Genomic DNA, 17994 nt, shown 5'->3' on the forward strand with positions numbered 1-17994 from the left:
GTGGATGTCCAATTTGTATTTCCCTGATGGCAAGTGATGCGGAGCATTTTCTCATGAGCTTGTTGGCCAAGTGTGTGTCTTCTTTGGTGAAATTTCTGTTCATGTCTTTTGCCCATTTCATGATTGGATTGTTTGTTTCTTGGATGTTGAGTTTAATAAGTTCTTTATAGATCTTGGATGCTAGCCCTTTATTTGATGTCATTTACAAATATCTTCTCCCATTCTGTAGGTTGTCTTTTATTTTGTTGACTGTTTCTTTTGCTGTGCAGAAGCTTTTTATCTTGGTTAAGTCCCAATAATTCATTTTTGCTCTTGTTTCCCTTGCCTTCATAGATGTATCTTGCAAGAAGTTGCTGTGGCCAAGTTCAAAAAGGATGTTGCCTGTGTTCTCTAGGATTTTGGTGGATTCTTGTCTCAAATTTAGATCTTTCAACCATTTTGAGTTTATCTTTGTGTCTGGTGTAAGAGATTGGTCCAGTTTCATTCTTGTGCACATGGCTGTCCAAATTTCCGGCCATTTATTGAAGAGACAAAGCAGATAGTCTTATCTGCTTTGTTGAATATTAGTTGAACCTAGAGTTGAGGGCCAATTTCTGGGTTCTCTATTCTGTTTCATTGATCTATGTGTCTGTTTTTGTGCCAGTACCATACTGTCTTGATGATCACAGCTTTGTAATACAACCTAGCATTGTGATGGCCCCAGCTATGGTTTTCTTTTTAAAATTCCCCTGGCTATTCAGGGTCTTTTCTGATTCCACACAAATCTTAAAGTAATTTGTTCCAATATCTGAAGAAAGTCCAATGGTATTTTGATAGGGATTGCATTAAACATGTACATTGCCCTGGATAACATTGACATTTTCACAGTATTAATTCTTCGAATCCATGAGCATGGAATATTTTTCCATCTCTTTGTGTCTTCCTCAATTTCTTTCAGAAGTGTTCTACAGTTTTTAGGGTATAGATCCTTTACCTCTTTGGTTAGGTTTATTCCTAGGTATCTTATGCTTTTGGGTGCAATTGTAAATGGGATTACTCCTTAATTTCTCCTCCTTCAGTCTCATTGCCAGTGTATAGAAATGCCACTGACTTCTGGGCATTGATTTTGTATCCTGCCACACTGCCAAATTGCTATATGAGTTCTAGCAATCTTGGGATGGAGTCTTTTGGGTTTTCTATGTAGAGTGTCATGTCATCAGCAAAGAGGGAGAGTTTGACTTCTTCTTTGCCAATTTGAATGCCTTTAATGTCTTTTTGTTGTCTGATTGCTGAGGCTAGGACTTCCAGTACTATGTTGAATAGCAGTGGTGAGAGTGGACATCCCTGTCGTGTTCCTGATCTTAGGGGAAAGGCTCCCAGTGCTTCCCCATTGAGAATGGTATTTGCTGTGGATTTTTCATAGATGGCTTTTAAGATGTTGAAGAATGTTCCCTCTATCCCTACACATTGAAGAGTTTTGATCAGGAATGGATGCTATATTTTGTCAAATGCTTTCTCTGCATCTATTGAGAGGATCATATGGTTCTTGGTTTTTCTCTTGCTGATATGATGAATCACATTGATGGTTTTACGAATGTTGAACCAGCCTTGTGTCCCGGGAATAAATCCCACTTGGTCATGGTGAATAATTTTCTTAATGTATTGTTGGATCCCAGGGCTAGTATCTTGTTGAGAATTTTTCCATCCATGTTCATCAGGGATATTGGTCTGTAATTCTCCTTTTTAGTGGGGTCTTTGTCTGGTTTTGGAATTAAGGTGATGCTGGCCTCATAGAACGAGTTTGGAAGCATTCCATCTCTTTTTCTCTTTCCAAACAGCTTTAGGAGAATAGGTATGATTTCTTCTTTAAATGTTTGATAGAATTCCCCAGGGAAGCCATCTGACCCTGGACTTTTGTGTCTTGGGAAGTTTTTGATGACTGCTTCGATTTCCTCCCTGGTTATTGGCCTGTTCAGGTTTTCTGTTTCTTCCTGTTCCAGTTTTGGTAATTTGTGGTTTTCCAGAAATGCGTCCATTTCTTCTAATTTGCCTAATTTATTGGCGTATAGCTGTTCATAATATGTTTTTAAAATCGTTTGTATTTCCTTGGTGTTGGTAGTGATCTCTCCTTTCTCATTCATGATTTTATTAATTTGAGTCTTCTCTCTCTTCTTTTTAATAAGGCTGGCTAATGGTTTATCTATCTTGTTAATTCTTTCAAAGAACCAACTCCTGGTTTTGTTGATCTGTTCCACAGTTCTTCTGGTCTCGATTTTGTTGAGTTCTGCTCGATATCTTTATTAACTCTCTTCTTCTGCTGGGTGTAGGATATATTTGCTGTTTTTTTCCCCAGCTCCTTTAAGGTTAGCTTTTGTATTTGAGTTCTTTCCAGTTTCTGGATGGATACTTGTATTGGGATGTATTTCCCCCTCAGGACTGCTTTTGCTGCATCCCAAAGATTTTGAACAGTTGTATCTTCATTCTCATTAGTTTCCATGAATCTTTTTAATTCTTCCTTAATTTCCTGGTTGACCCTTTCATCTTTTAGCAAGGTGGTCCTTAACCTCCATGTATTTGAGGTCCTTCTAAACTTCTTGTGATTTAGTTCTAATTTCAAGGCATTATGATCTGAGAATATGCAGGGGACTATCCCAATCTTTTGGTATCGGTTAAGACCTGATTTGTGACCCAGTATGTGGTCTATTCTGGAGAAAGTTCCATGTGCACTTGAGAAGAATGTGTATTCAGTTGAGTTTGGATGTAAAATTCTGTAGATATCTGTGAAATCCATCTGGTCCAGTGTATCATTTAAAGCTCTTGTTTCTTTGCAGATGTTGTGCTTAGGAGACCTATCGGGTGTAGAAAGCGCTAGATTGAAGTCACCAAGTATATGTGTATTACTATCTAAGTATGTCTTCACTTTGGTTATTAATTGATATATTTGGCAGCTCCCACATTCGGGGCATATATATTGATTATTGTTATGTCCTCTTGTTGGATAGATCCTTTAAGTATGATATAGTGTCCCTCTTCATCTCTCACTACAGTCTTTAGGATAAATTTTAGTTTATCTGATATAAGGATGGGTACCCCTGCTTTCTTTTGAGGACCATTTGAATGGTAAATTGTTCTCCAACCTTTTATTTTCAGGCTGTAGGTGTCCTTTTTTCTCTGTAGGTGTCTTCTATTCTGAATGAGAGCCTTGCTGGATAAAGTATTCTTGGCTGCATGTTTTTCTCATTAAGACCCTGAATATATCCTTTCTGGCCTGCCAGGTCTCTGTGGAGAGGTCTGCTGTTAATCTGATATTCATCCCCATATAAGTTAGGGATTTCTTGTCTCTTGCTGCTTTAAGGATCTTCTCTTTATCTTTGGAATTTGCAAGTTTCACTATTAAATGTGAGGTGTTGAGAGGTTTTTATTGATTTTAGCAGGGGTGGGTGGGGTGGGTGGGATCTATTTCCTGGATCTTAATGCCTGTTTCCATTCCCAGATTAGGAAAGTTTTCAGCTATGATTTGTTCAAATATGTATTCTGGACCTCTGTCCCTTTCCGCGCCCTCGGGAACTCCAATTTAAAGTAGATTTTTCTTCCTCAGGCTGTCACTTATTTCCCTTAATCTATCCTCATGATCTTTTGTCTCTTTTTTCCTCAGTTTCCCTCTTTGCCATCAACTTGTCTTCTATGTCACTCACTCATTCTTCCACCTTGTTAACCCTCGTTGTTAGGACCTCTAGTTTGGATTGCTTCTCATTTAATAGATTTTTAATTTCTGCCTGATTGGATCTAAATTCTGCAGTCATGAAGTCTCTTGAGTCCTTTATGCTTTTTTTGTAGAGCCACCAGTAGCTGTATAATAGTGCTTCTGAATTGGCTTTCTGACATTGAATTGTAATCCAGATTTTGTAACTCTGTGGGAGAGAGGACTATTTCTGATTCTTTCTTTTGATGTGAGGTTTTCCTTCTAGTCATTTTGTTCAGTGCAGAGTGGCCAAAAACAAGTTGTTTTGGGAAAAGGAGAAAAAGAGAGAAGAGAAAGAAGAAAAGAAAAAGAAAAAAAAAAAAGAAAGAAAAAAGAAAAAAAAAGAGAAGAAAGAAAAATGCGGGGGTGGGGGAAGCAAACATATATCAAAAACCAAAAAACAAGGGGGAGTATCCTCTGATTCTGTATACTGTAAATCCCTTGAGTTCCCCTGGAACTTTCCAGTGCTGCTTGGTCAATAATTTGTTTTTCCCCTGTCTGTCTAGCTGGTCTTCTGGGGGAGGGGCCTGTTGTGCTGATTTTCAGGTGTTAGTACTTGGGGGAGCTGCTCTGCCCCTGCCTGGTGCAGGGCTCAGTGGGGGTTGTTTACCCCGTGAAGCCCCAGGAGGAACCACCGCAGTGGCAGGGCCAGCTCTGGAGCCCTGGAGTCAGCTCCCGCAGTAGCTCCGGAGCTCTCAGTCTGCAGGACCTGGAGGCTCCGGGCGGGGCCGCTGATCTGCTCAGCTCGGGGCAGGAGCGTCCTCGCTGTCCTGGGCCCTCCCGGCCTCTGCCTGTCCCGGGGGAGGCCGGATCCTGGGCTGTGTCCCGGCGCCCTGTGCTCTGGGGCCTGCGGTGTTGGATTCCCGCTCCCGCCCCGCAGCCCCCTCCGCGGAGCCTCTTCCTCTGCCCGAGCCCCCCGAGCTGTTCCCGCCCCGCAGCCCCCTCCGCGGAGCCGCCCCCGAGCCCCCCGAGCTGCTCCGGGTCCCGCCGTGCGCGCTGCAGCCCTTAGGGAGCTCGGCGCACTCTCCCGGGGCGCAGGTGTCTGTTAGTGTCCCCGGAGCCCGAGGGCATCCCCGCCCTCCTGGGGTCCTGCTCTAACTCCCTGCGAGCCCCTTTCCGCCCGGGAAGGTCGGTGCAGCTCCTGCTCCTCCGGGACGGGGCTCTCCTGTCCTGGGGACACTTGCCCCGGCCTCAGCCCGGCTCCTCGCGGGGGCCCCTCCTCATTGGAGGCCTTTTGCTTCTTTATTTCTTTTTCCCCGTCTTCCTACCTTGATAGAAGCGCGAACTCTTCTCACTGTATCATTCCAGCTGGTCTCTCTTTAAATCTCAGGCCGAATTCGTAGATATTCAGGACGATTTGAAGGTTATCTAGGTAATTTGGTGGGGACAGGTGACTTGGGGACCCTACTCTTCCGCCATCCTGTCCCCTCTCTCTTCAGTTCTATTTAGATGGAAAGTTCTGTATATATCTGTGAAATCTATTTGGTCCAGTGTATCATTTAAGGCCCTTTTTTCTTTGGTGATGTGCTGCTTAGAAGATCTGTCATTGGCTGAGAGCGTTATTTTGAAGTCTCCTATTATTAGTTTATTATCATCTAAGTATGTCTTTACTTTGGTTATTAATTGATCGATATCTTTGGCGGCTCCCACATTAGGAGCATAAATATTCATTTTTGTTAGGTCTTCTTGTTGGATAGACCCTTTAAGCCCCTCTTCATCTCTTACCTCAGTCTTTGGTATAAACTCTAATTTATCTTATATGAGGATTGCTACCCTGGCTTTCTTTTGAGGACTATTTGAATGGTAAATGATTCTCCACTCCTTCATTTTCAGGCTGGAGGTGTCCTTAGGTCTAAAATAAGTCTCGTAGACAGCATATAGATGGGTTTTGATTTTTTTATTCAGCCTGATATTCTGTGTCTTTTGTTGGGATCATTTAGCCTATTGGCAGTCAGAGTTACTATGGAAAGATATGAATTTAGTGTCATTGTATTATCTATTCAATCCCTGTTTTTGTGGATTGTTTCTTTGGGATCCCTCTTTGTTTTAATTGTACCCCTTAATATTTCTTGCAGAGCTGGTTTGGTGGTGACATATTCTTTCAGTTTCTGCCTATCTTGAAAGTTCTTTATCTCTCCTTCTATTCTGAATGAGATAAAGTATTCTTGGCTGCATGTTTTTCTCATTAAGACCCTGAATATATCCTTTCTGGCCTGCCAGGTCTCTGTGGAGAGGTCTGCTTTTAATCTGATATTTCTTCCCATTTAAGTTAAGAATCTCTTGTCTCACACTGCTTTAAGAATTTTCCCTTTATCTTTGAAATTTGCAAGTTTCACTATTAAATATTGAGGTGTTTAATTTTTTTTATTGATTTTTGGGGGGCCGTCTCTACTTCTTGGATCTGAATGCCTGTTGCCTTCCCCAGATTAGAGAAGTTCTCAGCTATGATTTGTTCAAATTTACTTTATGTTCCTCTCTCTCTCAGCCTCTTCTGGAATCCCAATTAGACATATAGTCATCCTTCTCAAGCTATCATTTATTTCTCTAAGCATTTCCTCCTGGGCTCTTAGTTGTTTTTCTCTTTTTTACTCAGCTTCTTTCCTTACCATCAACTTGTCTTCTACATCACTTGCTCTCCTTCCACCTCATTAACCCCAGCAGTTAGAGCATCCAGTTTGGACTGCATCTCATTTAATCTGTTTTTAATTTTGGCCTGATTAGATCCCAATTCTGTAGTAACAAAGTCTCTAGAGTCCTTTATGCTTTTTTCCAGAGCCACCAGTAGCTTTATAATTGTACTTCTGAATTGTATTTCTGACATCGTATTGAAATCCAAATTCTGTAATTCTTTGTTTCTGGTTCTTTCTTTTGTAGTGAATTCTTTCTAGCCATTTTGTCCAATGTAGAGTGGCTGTATGAGCAGGTTGAGTCAAAAATATCAACCATGACCTAAGTAAAATACCCCCTGGGTGATTCCAAAGAGGTCAGAGACCAGAAAACGAAAGAAAAAGAAGAACAGAACAAGATAAAACAAATGAACCACTAAAGGGGAAAATAAAATTTAAAACAAAGTAGTAAAAATAAACAGCCCCAAACCAAAAACAAAGAGTAGAAAAAATAAAAAGAAAGAAAAAGTAAGGAAAGAGAAAAAATGGGGGGATCATGGTGGTGAGGAAGTGGTAGTGGAGAGAGAATGTAGTCTACCTGAGGGGTCCTAGAGGGTGATCCCCTTGTTTCTGAGTGTGTTTTTTTTTTTCTGTATGTTGGAAGGTGCTCAATCCCAAATATATGTAACAATATACAATATTAATATGTATATTAATACCTATATAAAGCTCCAACCTTGACCATAAAAACATATCTTTTAAAGATAAAAGAAGGGGGCAGAATGGGAAGGAAGAGCAAATATAATTTCACAGAATGAACCAACACAGTATTCCACTTGGTTCTGGGTATATGTTGGTCGTGTGTTAGAAGGTACTAACTTCCACTATTGTAAAACAAAACAAGGCAGAAAAAACAGACAAAAACAAAAACCTGTATCTCATATATCTACCAATATTAAATTGAATACATTGAAGGGAATCCAGATGTGAAAAATATGTCTAAGACATTTAGTTGTAGAAATATGGAAGTCAAAAAGGAAAAAACTGAAAAATTAAGAGTTGGTAAAATATAGTTAAGGTAGGAAAAGAGAAAACATATTGGAAATTTTTAGTCTGATATAAAAATGAGTTGTAATGGGAAAAGAAAAAACGAAAAAAAAAAAGAACCTTTTATTTCTATATACTATTTTCCCTCAGTCCTGGAGCTTCACAGTGCTACTTGGTCAATAAAATTGCTCTTCCTTGTTCTTCCAGCAGTTCTTCTGGGGAAGTCAGTCTACTGTACTGATTATCAGGTGTCTGTGCCTGTTTGGAGATGCCCCACCCCCTGCTGGGTGCTGGGCTCAGCATGAGCTATTTATCCTATGGCACCTTTGTTCCCTAGAGGTCTCACCTCTCCCAGGCACAAGGTGAAACAAAGAAGAAAATAAAAATGGTGATGGCTAGATTTCCAGCTCTGAATTTGAGGTCCCCGTGAGTAACTAACCACAGTCTCCCGGTCTGCACTGGCCTAGATGCTCCCAGTGGCAGGTGTGGATGCACTGATCTGCACAGCGTGTGGGGTGCTCAGCAGCAGGAGACTTCTCACTTTCTTGTGCCCTCCCCACTTCTGCCTGTTTGAGGGGACATGGAGGATCGCTGGCTTTGTCTGCTTGGGCACCCTGGGATCCAGGTCCCTATGCTGCTGGACCCACACTCTCAGGGACCTCCTGTCCTGAAGGGAATGGGGTACAGCTACCTTCTTCTGCTAGGCTTTTGGGTAAAGGGAGCTCGGAGCTGGCCTGCCTATAGGACTGTGTTCTCCCAAATGCCCCAGAGGGCTGTGGTGCTCCATCCCTTTACTGATATGGCTCCACAGTTTGGGGTGAGCTTTTCCTCATGCACCCCTCCTCTTATAGTGACTCCAGGAATCTTGAGGCTTCACTGCCCCTCCTGGGATTTTGCCCAATTTCCCTACTAAGCAGGGTAAAACTAGTGCAGATTTTTAAAGTTCCTGCTTCTCCAGGGCTGGGCTTTCCTGCCCTGGGGTCTCTTGCTGCTCGGTTTTAGTCCTGCTAGTCATGGTTCCCCTCCCTCACTTTATTCTTTTTTCTTTTTTTGTCTTCTTACTTTGTTAGAAGTGAAAACTTTTCTCTCTGTAGCATTCCAGTTGTTCTCTCTTTAAATCTCAGATTGAATTCATAGGTGTTCAGGATGTTTTGAGTTATCTAGGTAAGTTTGTGGGGCCGGGTGAGTTGAGGACCCCTTCTCTTCCACCATTTTGCCCCTCCCTCAATGATGGTGTCTCTATTAAACTTCATTTACAGAAGTAGATATCAGGCTTGATATGACCCATTGGTTTTAGTTTTTATTTCTTTTTCTTTTTTAAAAAATTTATTTATTTATTTATTCATGAGAGAGAGAGAAGGAGGCAGAGACAGAGGGAGAGGCAGGCTCCCGGTGGAGCAGGGAGCCCAATGTGGTTCTCAATCCCAGGACACTGGGATCATGACCTGAGCCAAAGGCAGATGCTTAACCCACTGAGCCACCCAGGTGCCCTGGCTTTAGTTTTTCAACCTCTGTTCTTACTTAACTATCCATAGAAGACACCAAGATAATCTTTCTGAAAATGTTGCCTGTAAGAATCCTAGAAGCCATAGCAAAAAGGGAACTGGGATTGCTGTCTCAGAGAAAATTTCCTTTCTTTTGGGAGCTTACAGTCTTATAGGAGAAAATCCTATAGGGGCTCCCATGGGAACAACCTGTAGGAAGAGGCATGGGGGTTTGGGCACAATCTAGAGTTAAGACGTGGTAGAAACTTGAATTATTTGTTAGCCTTTCAGGTTCTTTTTGATAGGGTCTCCTGCCTGATGGTTGTAATGAATCCTGCTGGATCACAGAGCGGAAATCCCAAAGTTTCTTCTATCCTCCCCATTGTTCATTAATGTCTGTACAACCTCTAAGCATGCATACTCCTCCTCCACTGAGAGAGCATTTTTTCATGTCTTTGGTCTAGACCAACATAATTGCTTTTTTTTTTTAAACTTATGTCTTCATTGTGAAGTAATGCTATGCTTTTTATTGATTCTTTGCACCTAAAGAATAACATTATTTGTCCCATGATCTGAAAAGGGGATAGAAATGCAGAGGTGGATATATTTCATAATTTCCTAAAATCTGAGTACTAGAAATCTCACTTTAACAACAAAGGTGACTTCAATACAATTTTCAGAAACATGAAGCTTTCTGTTGAGTTGTTTTGAAGTCTTATTGGTTGATTTTAATGGCACAGGTGGTAGAAGTTGTAAGTAGGAAAGCAAAAATAGAGTCTGAGGCTACAGGTGCAAACAGATTTATATGGAGATGCCTGCTCTAAATGTAGTTGCTCAGTAGCTGGGCTTTTCCACTCTGTTATATGAAGTACTCTGAAAAGCTGGCATTTCTACAGGCATCTTTGTTAGTGGTGAGCTGGGAGGGCCCATCTGCTCAGAGGTTAATCTTACCAATTAACAGAGAGGACACTGGCCTCAGAAAGCATCTCAGCGGACTGGCAGACTTTCCCTATATTTCATTAGGGTGACTTTGAAAAGGTTGCAGGCAAATGGCACCTTTTGTTTTAAAAATCAGAACTATGGCTTTTTAATCATTTTTAAAATTAGAGTTTGAGAAGACTGCAGTGATGAGGATATGGACAAGTCAGCATTATTCAGAAACTTGTCCATGAGAAGTCTGGAGTAAAGGAGAAGCTGTATTTTTAAGTGCGTCCTTGTTCTTCACTCCTTCATGCCTAGCTTCTTCTTTTTTTTTACACTTATTTTGAAGCCCTGCTCCCTCCTCCTCCCAGTGAAAGCCCACGCCATATCCCTGAGTCTGTTGTGGAAGAACAGACTGGAAGACATCTGCCTCTTGCCTTATTTTTTTTTAATTCCTCAAATGATAGAGCCAAGTCTCCACACCAGAGCTCCCGTTCCCTGAACAAACCAAATGGCGGCTGTTGGCGGCGTATTGACAGCTTGTTAATGGAGGAATCCTTGACAGTGTGACAACCTGTGTGGGCTGCCTTGGGAAGCCAAATCCGCCCCCACACAAACCCCAGTAATTAACAGGTGGGGAGAAATAGCAACTAACTGCTGCTGAGGAGGGGAAAAATACTCAGCCAAATGAATTATGTATATTAAAAAAATAACTCCAATCTTGTCATCTCTTTCCTAGTTCTTTTTAGTGGTTCCGCTGGAAAGTGCATTGTCTTTGGGGTCAGATGAACCTGGATTTGAATCTAAGTTTGGCCACCTACAGCTATGTGACTTTGTGAAAACCCCCTCACTGAATCTCTATTTGTGAACAGTAATTTGGTCAGATACTATTTCAGGAGGCACAATCATAGATGTCATATACTGGTACTCAATTGTTAGAATCTCTTTTTATGATGATGGATTTGCCAAATTGTTCTTGTGGTTCTGTCAGGTTTTGTATTGTGAGACTACGTGTTTTCAATGCATTAAGTTTGAAATTGCTATGTCTTTTTGATGAATTGGGACTTTTATCATTAGAAAGTGACCCCCTTTACCTCTAGTCATGCTTTTTGGTCTTAAAATTATTTTGTGTGATGTTATTTTGTGTGCTGGTAGCTCAGTATATATATATATGGCTATATTCCATTTGTTTTACAATATTTCTGTGCTGTCATGTTTCTTGGGACCAAGAGTGAAAGATAAAAGGTGAAGAGAAAGGGCAGGCTTGGTATAGCTGTTGTGTGGTTAACACATCCATACTGGCTGGACTGACCTCCTAGATGTCCTTCCTTTTCTAGGTCCTTGAAGCCCCCAATACATACATTCTCTGAGAGAAAGTATGTTGGAGCTGCATGTGGAGGACCACACACACCAGGCCTGAACGTCTCCCTCTCAGCTCTGACCTATATTAGAAAGGCTGTACAGGAAATTTCTCAAAACTTTTATCTGTCGTTGTGGTATGTTTCTAAGGGCTAACCTTAATTTAGGAAACATCCAAGATTGTTTAAAATAATGGTTTCCAAGCTTTCTCAGGTATTGGATGCCTCTGTCAATGTGATAAAAGCCACAGACTTTCTCCTCAGGGCAAAAAACCACAAACACAAAGCCTTCAAACCATTTCGCCCAGGCTTATGTACCTCATAAAGTTCCAGAGGCTCCGGGTAAAGGAACCTTTATTTAAATACTTATGTCATAAAAATCACAGGACGAAAGGCAGGATGCAAAATTTAGATGAACACAGATATACTTGTCAGAATGGGAGACTGTGCGAGACTGTGCAGCCTTGGCAAAGTGTGCTGCCTGCTCTGGGCTGACGTCACGTCAGGTTCACCTGGGAGCCCAGGCCCTGAGCTTGCACTGCCTGGGACAAGTGTTTACACCACGTTTGAGGAAGTCCGAGTGGAGGATTAGAGGAGCAGGCTTAGAACCAGTGACCCCTATGGCTGCAGCTAAGGCACTCAGGAAACACCTTTCAAGGGAAGTGTCTACAACCCGGGGCCTATCCCAGGCTCCCAATGAAGAGACTCCTAATTGGACTTAAGCTGAGGAGAAAACATCACAAAACATTGGAGAAATGTTACCATAAGAGGTATTCAGTAGGTGTAACAAATGGAAAAATTGATGCCTAAGAAAGCAGAAGTAATAAAGTCAGCTGGAAAAGCACTTTAAGTGTGTTTAAAATATTCAACGTTAAAAAATGATAGAATCCATAAACTGGAAATAATGGAAGAATATAGACAAACCTGAAATAAAGAAATAGCTAGTTTTGGGAATGAAAAGTATTACCATAGGTGGAAGAAACCTTTAAGGATAGTTTAAATAGAAGATAAGACGTGACTGAAGAGTGAATACATAAAATGGAATAATTGCTGGGGGAAATAAAGCAAACTACAACAAAGAGGGATATGGAGTTGGGAATATGGAGTTGGGAACTATGAAAGAGAAGTTGAAAATTAGAGGATAGCACATGAAATTTGACCCTGGACATAGCATAATGAAACCACAGTGCTTAGGAGGAATGAGAAAATCTGAAAGTTACCAGGCAGAAAACACAAGTGACTTAATGAACTCACTGTCTGACAAAAGCCAGGCTCTCACTATCAGTGATACGTTCAGCAAATAAAAAAGAAAGAAAAAGATCTCCAAGGCACTGAGACAAAATTGCATCTATATGTATCTTACTAATGTCAATGATGAAAAAAAAAAAAAGCAACACCACAAAAACACAAAAACCAAACTAAAAAACATAAAACCACACCTAGAGAAAATGTGCACAAGTTCGAGTTTATTCTGGTTGGTAAAATTAAAAATGACTGCTATTTTTATTTATTTATTTTTAAAGATTTTATCTATTTATTCATAAGAGACACACAGAGAGGGAGGCAGAGACATAGGCAGAGGGAGAAGCAGGCTCCTCGCAGGGACCCTGGGAGCCAGGACCCTGGGATCACAACCTGAGCCAAAGGTAGACACTCAACCACTGAGCCATGCAGGTGCCTCATGACTTATTTTTATCTTAATATTTCTGTGGTGTTCACATTTCCCACAATAAAAATGATTTACTTATGTAATAAAAATTAATGTTAAAAAACAATAATTGGTGTTGAAAAGAGAAGAGTATGTCTGTGTCTGTTCAAATTAAGCCCATTCTTTAAGAATTAGTGCCAATGACACATCATCCACAGGCCTTCCTGTTATTCCTTCGCCTCTACAAGACAGACTCTTTCATTAGCAGAGGCAGCAGAGTGCCTAGGGCCATGATAATTTTTAAATTTTAAAACCTTTTAAAATCAGAACAAAAAGCTGAAAATGATAATAATTAACATATAATTTACAGCCTGACTTATATTACATATTTATCTTTATACCAATGCAGTGGTAAAATATAATTTAAATATATATATATATATATATATATATATATATTTTTTTTTTTTTTTTAATGAAGAAGAAGCCCATAATGGCAAAAGTGCCCAGGGCCCATCAAAGTCACAAAGTAGCCCTGCACTTCTGACTTCCTGTCTTAATTTTGGTTTCCCCGGAGTCACAGTTTGAGATAAGTCTCCATGGGCAGTTTTTTTGGGAAATGATCTCAGCAAGCAGATGTGAGGGAGTAGACTGAGAGAAGGACAGGGAGGGCAGAAAAGTCAACAGAAGCATGTGTTCTCAAGGTCATTGTTGTGAGCACCGGGGCTTAGTTTCTCTAGACCTCCATTCCTAAAGACAAACAGAATACCTCTCAGTATTCCCCACCTGAAGGATAGGTGGCCGGGGTGTTTATCTACTGACTACAGTCCTTCATTTTTTTGAGCGCTGTCCTTGAGGCTATTCACTACGTTCCATGGGGCTTGTATAAATGCTGGGTGGCTCCTGGCACTGGAGCAGAAAACAGCAAGTGCTTGGTCAAGGTGAGACACTTAGCAGGAGAGCAAGATTATAGGCTATCTCTGCCTGACTTATCTCACTTAGCATCATATGCTCTAGGCCCATCCATGTTGTCACAAATGGCAGGATCTCATTCTTTTTTTTTTTTTTTGGCTCAGTACATAACATTGTACATCAACTATACTTCCATTGGACAAAAGAAAAAGATAGCATGGCTAAACACAGCTGCAGCTGAAACTCATGGGAGCCAAGGTGAGGGGATTCAAAATACAAAAGTGTCTGCTACAGTTCCCCTGGAATCAATATGACACCAACCCCTTATTCCTGTGTTATTTCATTTGTACGCTTGTTAGAACTCACTTTATATTCAAAGATATTTCATGCATTCCACAGTTCCTTTTGTACTTGAGACATAAATTCCCTGAAGTCATAAGGAATGCTCATGGCATAGAACCTTGCACTTAGTAGGTACTTGATATTTATTATTGACTTACGTTAACTAAGGCAGTCCTAGATCATGATTTGGTAGAACCAAATTCCAGCCCCTGCTCTATGACTAATATGCTGTGTGAAGTTGGGCAACCCCTCAGTCCCGTTGGGTCTCATGGCTCCGTCTATGAAATGAGGTGCATGTATAGGATCTTCTCCAAGGACCCTTCTGGATCTGTTTGATTATTCCTATCCATGCAACCCCTCTGAGCATTAAGGAGCTCCAACTATACTCTAAGCCTAGTGCTACTTGCTGGAATTATGGAGAGAAACACAATACGATCTTACTGTACAGGAATAAAGTGGTTTTTCAAGAGAGACAAATGAAGAATGATAGCACATTATAGTGTGACAGAAGTAAGCATAGAGAGCCGAGGGTACAGAGTGGGGATTTGTAATAAAACCCGGGATATGTCAGGAGGAACTCTTGCAGAGATGACAATGAAGGTGATTCTTTCAAGATGAATGGTGAGTAATGGAAGGATGTGGGGAGGACAAGGGAGGACTCTCCATACAGCTCTGGTCCAGGGAAGGGAGGCATCTTTCTTAAGACTGAGGATTGCTTGCCTAAGACAGAAAAGAGATATTCCTAAGGCTCTCTGACTCTTGGGCCTGTGCTTTTCCCATATCTCATTTTGCCTTTCCCAGGGCAATTGTTCCATACCGTCACATAAAAGTTTTAATGTGTGTGCTGCCCCTAAGATTAGGAAAGGAGAACTAGTTATATGGACAAACTACAGCTTCTAAGGTGGGAGACAAGACATATTTTTCTATGTTTGGTAGGAAAGGAGAATCACTTTCACTTTATTTTATATTTATTATTAAGCAGCACTGTGGAAATGGATTTTTTTTTTAAAAAAAAACGCAGTAATAGACTAATGGAGAGAAGAGGATATATGAGCTACTAGACAGGTCTTTAGTCAGTTTATATATGTTCAATCAGTCCAATGTTTTGCTCTTTGATAGTAATGAGTACATTTCTTTCCAGAAGTCAAAGTCTCTGTTATTTTCTCCCTATTTATGGTGATCAGGTATTTGTGTTACTCCAGGTAAAATACCTTGGAAATGGCTTGAAGAAGCAGCCCTTCATGCTAAGTGCACCGTGGGAAAGATGCATTATAGAAACTCCAGTCCTCTGGATATAACTGCTGACATTTTCCCCTTCCTGCTCGGCATGAGTATGAGATCACCCCATAATTTTACCTCATGGAGTCATTTGCTGTTTTAGGAAGAAATGCTCTTTGCTGATAAACATTCTCCTACACATAAGTGTCATGGTGAAAAGGTTTCTCTTTTTGGAGAAATGGCCAAAAGCCCCCAATTTCAATAAGTTGCTTCATTACAGAAGAGGAATAAGTGATAAAACTTGCTGAAGTATGGGCTGGAGCTCACAGTCTTCTCAACATTTCCCTGAAAGAAGAAGCAGGAGAATGCTGGAGGGACATGTGATTACTTGCAGAGAAGCTTGTTTCTTAGAAGAGTTAGGTTCAGAATCTGAAATGTGGTGTTGATTGCAGGTATGAACACGGATTCATTGGTGCTAATTCCAATTCTAAATGTGTAGTAATTGCTCAAGGCTGAATCTGGCTGTCACTAGTTTTCAATTGTATTGTGGAGTTTTTTAGTCTTAGTACAAGCTGACTCCATAACCTTATAACAGAGGAGAATAGTAGAATGAATCAAAGGATTTATCTGTTGAGACTCCACAAAGTGTACCGGTTATTTCATTAGTTCTTCTACTAATGACTGGACAAAGTATTTCACATATGTTATCAATTCAATTAACACACATTAATGAAAAACATGGAATGAGTCCTTTACTGGGAGGATTAAAAAATCATATCATGCCATCTTCACTGCAATATCAAGAAGTTAGGCATTTCATTATCCAATGTTTGTAGATGAGCAATGAAGCTCAGAGAGTTTAAATCAATCACCTAAGGTTACACAACTTGCAAATGGCAAAGCTGGAATCTGAACCTGGGTTTGTCTGCTCATGCTTAAGACCTCAAAGATCACACTGTAGTCCCCCAGTAAAGGCTTGTAAAACTGAACTTTGATGGAAACAATGATGGCAGTCTCATTGAGACTGGGACCAGGGCATGAGGGAATTACCAGCCTCAGTATTTCACTCTTTTTCTTTACATTGATTCATTTATCAAACACTTCCTAAGTCTATATCCCTGTCATTACATTACGTTACGAAATTCAGAGTCCCTGGACTGCCTAGTAGGGAAAACAGAAAGGCAGAAAAATAATTACAATGCAGTAGCCTATATACCAATTCAAGTATAGCTCTGGTGCTGAAGGGCTGAGTAACAATCAATTGAAAACTTAGTATCTTAAAACGACAATTTTACTGTAACCTCCAATGGTTCCTGTAGGTTGTTGGACACAGCTTGAGTTCTCTTGTGTTTTTGATGATAGTTGAGATTGTGGTCATCTGGTCATTTGAGGGGTTCTTTATATTCGTGCCAGGTTTCTGGGATGGGTGGGTTAGTTGATGATGATCTGACAGGGGTCTCTTTCTTCAACATGAATTCTCCACATGGCTAGCTTGGGATTCCTCATAGCACAAAATCCATGACAGAGGGATTTCTTCTTGATCACTGGCATCCTTGAAGTGAACCTTCCAAGAGACAAAGTTGGAAGCTGCAAAACTTTTTTGGACTAAGCCTCAGATATCAGTGTCACTTTGGCTGCATTTTATTGGTTATAAGCAAGTCTTCAGTCCGGCTCTGATTCAAGAGGTGGGGATATGCTGGAGCATGGATACTGAGAAGCATAATTCATTGTGGGGAGACATCTTTGGAGACTAGCTATTTCATGTATCAAGTGCTTTGAGAACCCCATAGAGACCTAGGCCAAGTTTACTCCAGGGCAGAGGATGCTCAGCCTGAGAAGACACGTGATAAAGATGAAATAGTTCTTATACTCCAAGAGGGCAGAGCCTGGGAAGCCCAAGTAATGTGGTTGAACAGTAGTGTATGAGTGGGAAGAAGTATATGGAGACTGGCACGTGAGTATGGAGGTTAACAACAGTCAGTTTCTTCCTGGCCATTCAGGGATTGTGGGCTTGAATAAACAGGAGAGGAACCATTAAAGGACTTAAAGAACCAAAGGGTACCAAGATGAGATTTGCATTTAGAAAGACCATGCAGGTTGCAGTGTAGAATACAGATTCGAGAAGGCAATATAGAGTCAGGGAAACTCTTGACTTGGCATAAGGAAGAGATTCTAGTTGCTGGAATCCACCTTCTTTAGAAGAAGGCAGCACTTGGGGACGCCTGGGTGGCTCAGCAGTTGAGCATCTGCCTTTGGCTCAGGGCGTGATCCCAGAGTTCTGGGATCAAGTCCCATATCAGGCTTCTTGCATGGAGCCTGCTTCTCTCTCTCCCTGTGTCTCTGCTTCTCTCTCTGTGTCTCTGATGAATAAATAAATAAAATCTTAAAAAAAAAGAAAGCAGCACTTGTGAGTTTTATGTTATAAACTGATTCACTGAAAAGGATTTAGGGGATGAAGGAGATAGAGAACAAGGGACTGGGTGGGGGGCTTCTGCATTGGCTAATTCTATGGAAGGCAGTGATATTTAATGTAGGGGGGAATACAGAAGCAGGTGTGCTGATGCATCTAGTCTTGAACTTGTTGATTCAAGTTGAAATATGTGCAGGAAGATCAGATGAAGATGCTATATATATATTTATATTGTAGTGCAAACCATCGATGTCCTGCCCAAATTTCCTTTACTAGACCAGTGCATACCCCCCACCTTAGGGGCAGTGATGGCTGGTCGTTAACAGC

General features: G+C 41.0%; 1 long non-coding RNA gene across 2 annotated transcripts in view; it reads left to right on the top strand.

The window, feature by feature from the left end:
* Window positions 1-17588, top strand: part of LOC102155029 — an 85348-nt gene extending 67760 nt beyond the window's left edge. For both annotated transcript variants that reach the window (XR_005376811.1, XR_005376812.1), the window contains exons 6-7: window positions 13862-13955; window positions 15242-17588. This is a non-coding gene — a long non-coding RNA (uncharacterized LOC102155029). The remainder of the gene's footprint in view (window positions 1-13861; window positions 13956-15241) is intronic.
* Window positions 17589-17994: the final 406 nt, after the last annotated feature.

Source organism: Canis lupus, chromosome 23 (assembly GCF_011100685.1).
Source record: "Canis lupus familiaris isolate Mischka breed German Shepherd chromosome 23, alternate assembly UU_Cfam_GSD_1.0, whole genome shotgun sequence".
NCBI classification, from domain to species: Eukaryota; Metazoa; Chordata; class Mammalia; order Carnivora; family Canidae; genus Canis; species Canis lupus.